Here is a 6,289-nt window from a genome sequence, read left to right as displayed (position 1 = left end):
TTTGCTTTCATACATGCAGGGCGCATCTACACGTTCATGAACACGTAGTGATTACTGTGCTTTTATTTGGTACTTAATTATACAAGTACTAAATAAATGCACAGTAACCACAGCACAAAGAGTGCTAATATGCAGTATTACTAGGCTACTGCGCAGTAGCATCACTAAAAAGGTGTTTGGTGGTGCTACTGTGCAGTAACTCTGGTTTACTGTGCATTTGTTTAGTACTTGATTATACAAGTACTAAATGAATATGCAGTAACCAGAGTTACTGCTCAGTAGTACCACCAAGCACTTTTTTCGTGATGTTACTGCGCAGTAACCTAATAATACTGCACAGTAGCATATTAGCATTCCTTGTGCTGTGATGTGCTACTACACAGTATTATTAGGCTACTATGCAGTTAGTGTCTTGTGTAGATATGCCCATAGTATATTATTATTCTTCACAGTATGTGAATAATCCCTCTCTGTTGTTCGCTTGTCTTCATTTTTGTTCATATCACAAGAAGTAAAGCAAATATCTTTAAGTAAAGCAAACAACAAAAGTGTTTCCAAAAGTGGAGAGGGTAGGAGAGAGAGAAATATTTGCTCTGTATTTTGAGTTTTGGAAGTGTAGAGGGTTCTGAGGCTTGCTTTGGTTCCAATGAGAGAGGAAGGTATCCTACTGAATCCATAAAGCCATGCTCCATTGGAGAGGTACCTGCACTACCCTTATGAAGCAATGAAGGGGAAGGCAATCCAGGGGAGGGAGAGCAGATAGAAGGAAAGCTCTACTAGTCATTCCTTCCACATCTGGGAGAACTGCTGTGGGAGCTTCTGAAGCTGGACTGGTTTGAGGGCATAGATTTTTCTCCTGATTCTCTCCTGAGAGAGGAGAGAAAGAAGAGAAACACAGATGGGACCCCCAGTGACTATAAATCAAACAAAAATATTCAGAGACCAATTTTCACTTCTAAGTGAATTTCACTTCTAACTGCCATAATCCTGTAACTGTCTTTCCTACCTCCCTCACCATGAAGACAAGGCTTTTGAGTAGGCCTGGTTCTCAGTCTAGCTTTCCTCTGCATTTTAACCTGTTATTGATGGGTATCACCGAACTGCTGACCCTGACTGCTTAAAATGCTTGATTAACAACCCCCCCCCCTCCCAGTGAACTGAAGGTTAGCATGAATTGTTGCTACACTCTCTGAAGTCAGTATGTACCCAGACTTTTACAAAACAACTCAAGGAATATGGTATCATCCAGATCATTGCTGCAAAGTGGATGAAAGAGAGTCCCATCAGCATTCCCTTCTTACTAAAATGTTTGGAAAAGGCCTTAGCATTTGTTACGGTCTTCAGACTGTGCACGAGGATCCAAAGAAGGGACGAAGGAATGGGAAATAAGAAACAGAGCTCTTAGAGTAGGAGACTGGCAATTGTTAACTCAGTTGTTTAGTGACAGACAAAAATTACCCCTGAGATGCAAAGAACAATCTTTTTATTCCTTGGGAGAACGATTTGGGCTGCTAAGTGTTTTCTACTGGTTCCAGAAACCAAATCTTAAGGGAAGTGAGTTCCTCACAACTAGACTCAGACTGCTTGCACACATTAAAAAAAGAAAAGAAAAAAGTAGCACTCTATTTTAACCTCAGCACACCCCTGCACCATGCCTGCCCACACATGCCCAGAAGAGGCAGTGCCATAGTTGGACCTGGCTTGCCCAGTGTCTGTAGATCAGGCACTTCAGTGTGTCTTTCTTGGAGCTTTTATCTAATAGTCTATTGAATCAGTTTTAGCTAAAAGCGCCAAAAAACCTTGCTGAAGCAGCCAATCTATACAGATGCTGCAGAGCCAAGTCTAAGTAACGCATTGCTTCTTTTGGTAAAGTGCTATTTTTTAGCATTTGTAGGTTACAGGAGATAAAAACAAGATGACTATAAATTCAGCCTATAAATTCTTTTATATGAGAAAGTAAAGCCTGCAGAAAAAGGAGATCTTAGGTTTCAAAAAGCTCCTTAGATATTTCAAAACCTTTAGCTTAATTTCATATCTGAAAAAGCCCAAACTATACTTAGTTATAATTGATTGGGTAATACTTTTATGTGAATGTTATACAGCTCACAGATCTGGAAGAGTTGTTTTGACAGTCATTGTGGGATAATATGAATTTACTCTTCTGAATTCTTGACTACCTGGTATATATTAAAAAATGGAATCTAGGTTATGAGTTCAGTCCTTTGTCCTGAGTTAATGAAACAGAATGCTAATCAATATGGGTTTTGCTAAAGGAAAAAGGCTGATAATAAAACTTATCAAATGCTTATTAAGGGGGTCTTCTGCTCTGACAAGTGACAGTATAAATGATGCCTTTTTGCTAAAGAGAGCTTTTAATTTATTCAGTATATTTTAACTTTAGTAACTAAAAATACATGTTCTTGCTTTCCTTTCCTGGTAGTGCTACACTATCACCAGACCTAAGAAATGGTGAGCTTTCCTTGAAGTATCAATGCAACTGTTTATTAAATTCCAATAACTAACTGCTGTGAAAACCCATTGAAGGCAAATGGATTGCACAGTCGTCACTGAAGGCATAATTTAATGGTAGAGTTTATAGCTATTACTGAAGGATGAATTCAGCCCACATAACCTTTTTATACTAATGATGGTAAGTGAGAAGAAATGAATCCAGATGGACTCTGCAGAGCTGAAAATTTGGGTGGAGGGCGAAACCCAAGCACATTTGAGCACATTTAGTCACAAAAAGATGCAAAGTTTGAGTCCTTTGATGCTATTTTTACAGCCTTTTTCAGAAGATACCTACATTTTAAGACTGTCAGTTTCCAAGTAGCCTCCAGTCCCTTGTTTCATGTTTAAGCCTAGCTTGAGTATTACTAAACCACAATAGCTACGGGCAAGTTATGAATGGATGAAAGCAGCTGGGATTGAAGTCTGTGTATCAAAATATGTGGTGACTATTCTTGTTTCTTAATCACTCCTGCTGTGTATTAACTGGTGACAAAACCATACTTCTGCAATAGGAACCAGGAAGACTTGGACCCCTTTTACAGGAAAAAAACAAAGGTTCTTAAACCTACCCAGTATTGAAATACTAAGTGTCACTTGCCTAAGTGCACTGTCATTTTTGAAAGTGCGTGAGAGTTGATTTATAATTTGCTTTATAATGCCTGTATCATATTTTGTCTTTATCAAAGCAGCTTTACTTTATGGATAAACAAAGATAAAATAGAGATGTCATATTTCAGTGGTTTATTATACATTTATGTTGCCCTAAGGCCAACTTTGTTTTTCCAAGAGGATAGCTCACTCATAGTCCTTACAGAGTTGAACCAATCCATTTCACTTTGCAGAGACTAGAACCATTTGTGATAAATCTGAAACCCTTCAGGTCATAGTATATATCTGCATAGGAATTAATAGGGCTTTTTATTGTTTAAATATAAACATTTTGTAAGTGTGGATAGTCTCACCTCATTAATGTTTTGCAATATGACAGCATGTTGTCACTCTGCCAGAAACATCTTATAAACACAGCACACGCTCTCTATTTTTTCTCTATTTTTTCTTTAAAGTAAACTTCAAAATAATTATTAAAACAAATTATGATATGGGAAAACAACAAGTTATTGCATGAAAATGCTTAAACATTTACCCAAAGAACCTTTCCTACCTATGTCATTAGACCAACACGGTTACAACCAAAACCCCAGCAATGCTTAGGCACTCCATTCAGATCTTGGGGAAAGGCCATATCCAAAGGCACTTTTTTAATGCAACTACCTTTCTTAATATAGTTCAAAATTAAAATGCTTATGCTTATAAATTAACTTATTTTTTAAACATTTGATCTAATTGCCTTTGAGCTTGAGCTTACTTAAATTAACTATCATGATTAGTCCCACTGACTACTTTCAGTGGATTCCTTATGGTGGTAAAATCAATCTTGCGTCTGTCTGCAGGACTATAGTTTTCATTTTCAGCTTGCTTTTACTGAAAAGCTAATGTTCTGAAAATGCAATAATATCTATTAATATAGTGGGAGAAAGTGTCATTTAACTCCAAATGTTTTTAGGGATTGTTAAAACAGAGCAAAGACTGCAGGCAGCATTCTTTACTACCAGAATTCAAGGCCTGATACAAGTCCTCCCTCTCTCGCTCTGTGAGAAATAGCTCAGGATACATTGGAGCAGAAGGATGTGCAACACGCTGTTTTCCCTCAAGCTGAAAAGGATGAGAAACCTCAATGAAACATCTGAGCTGGATTACAGCCAGGCAAATGAAAGCCCCAAATACTATGTAATAAAAGCTGTATGGGACCGCATCTCAGAGATTCCCTGTTCTGGAAGAAAAGTAAAAGGAGGTCTGTGTACAAACTCTCTTTTGGATTTTTTGGACAATCTACTAGAAACCAGAGATAATAAATATGCATGGGATTTGAGATAAATCAAAATTATTGTTGCCAGCTCTGTTGTTATCAGAAAGAAAAAAATACGTGGAAAAGTCCTATGTAATGAAAACAGTAGGTGGGAAACAGTCCTTTAGAAACTCTCCAGTCAAAAAAACCAAAGCAAAACACGACCTATTTCATGCAGTTTTTGAAATTAAAGCTCTCTGATCTAAATAACGTAAGTAGTCATGTGCCTCTGACATTAGCCAGGTTCCTCAGGCCAGGTGGAATCCAGACTGGCAAATTTTGTCTTGTAACATCTGCACAGCTCCCATTCAGAGATGTTACATAACATACCAGAGGGCTACTGGACTGAAATGATTACAAGCCCCTTTAAATAATTTTTTAGACATCTATTTTTCAGCTCTGATGCCTCAGTGAAAATACAATAAGAACATTAAAAAGAGAACAAATAAACAATAATGTATGATAAAATGTTTAGTAGAACACTGAAATAAGTTAAAAAATAAATTTCAACATGCTAGTCCTAATTCAAGTCACAAACAACAGTCCCTAAGTTCTAGATACCTAAAATGTCAATTCACTCTAAAGCAATATCTGTTTATTTATCCAGCTTGATGAACTGACAGTTTCTTAAATAGTATCTGACTGAATTTGAAATTTGCACATTTGATCTTAATCAATGAAGGGTTTTTTTTTATGTTTATCCCAGAGTTGATTGTGACCCTGAGTAGATATTGGTGTGATGGAAAGTGTTGAAGGTAGTGTGATGGATTTTCCAGCAGTTCCATCTGGTTTAGAACCCTTGATCTGGAGGAGCTAATCATGCATTCACATATGCACACGCATGCGTGTGTGTGCACATACACTTTTATCTGTTTAAACTGACAATAAGCGATTCTTCCAAAAATTGACTTTCTCAAATTATGTTACATTTCTGCACGTAGAAGCCTGTACTCTCCTTGTACTCTTGTTATATGTACTCAGTCCTTAAACTTTACTACAGTGTATGAGCTTCATGTACACTCTTATCTTAGTGCTCACACAACCAGACTGTTTGTACTGTACAATCCAGCCCCAAAGTCCTGATCTAGTGAAGCACCAGCGTGTGTTGTAAGTACAGTCCTAGTAAAGTCAGTGAGAGTAAGTACACGTTTAACTGTTTTGCTGGGATAGGGCCTGAACGAATGCCTCTATCCTGCTTTTTTCTTTCTGTCTAGATATTTTTAACATCCACGTCACAGTTACTTTTTGGCCATTTTCTGTGCATTTTAGTCTTGTGTCATTTGCTTGGACACCTGACATTTTTTCACTTTTCTCTGCTTGGTCTTTCTACTCAGTTTATTGTAGGATCTACACATCTTTCCCCTCATTAAGAATCCATTGTTCACTTGCCTGTCTTCCTGCTTTTTTATTTGATTAGGCCAGACTAGGTTAGAACTTTTACAGCCCTGGACTGGACAGCTGGGCCCCTGGCAGACGTTAATTTAATGGGTGTGATGGGAACCAGTCTTGCCTTCTAACAACTGTGCATCTTGCTTTACCATGGGTTCAGCAAGTTCAAAGCTGTCCCTGGTAGTGCCTCTGTTTGAATTTGCAAAGCAGGGGGAGTTGATGACCCCCACTTTGCACCTGCAAAGCCCACATGCCTGACACTGAACTCACACAGTGGTGGCACTTGCAGCCCCAGCCCCCTTCCTGACAATCAGCTGAGCAGCCCTGCCACATCTTCAGTTGAAGGTGCCACACAAACCTGCCACACGGATGTTCCACATGAAACACCTTCCTAGCTGCATTACCCTTTCTTAGCACAATAAATTGGTGGCTCATTGCCACATACAGCACAATCACCAAGCAGGGCCAACTGGGTGGAAAACA

Source organism: Alligator sinensis, unplaced genomic scaffold, assembly GCF_000455745.1.
Source record: "Alligator sinensis unplaced genomic scaffold, ASM45574v1 scaffold1140_1, whole genome shotgun sequence".
NCBI classification, from domain to species: domain Eukaryota; kingdom Metazoa; phylum Chordata; order Crocodylia; family Alligatoridae; genus Alligator; species Alligator sinensis.
Note: the sequence above shows the minus strand (reverse complement) of the source record.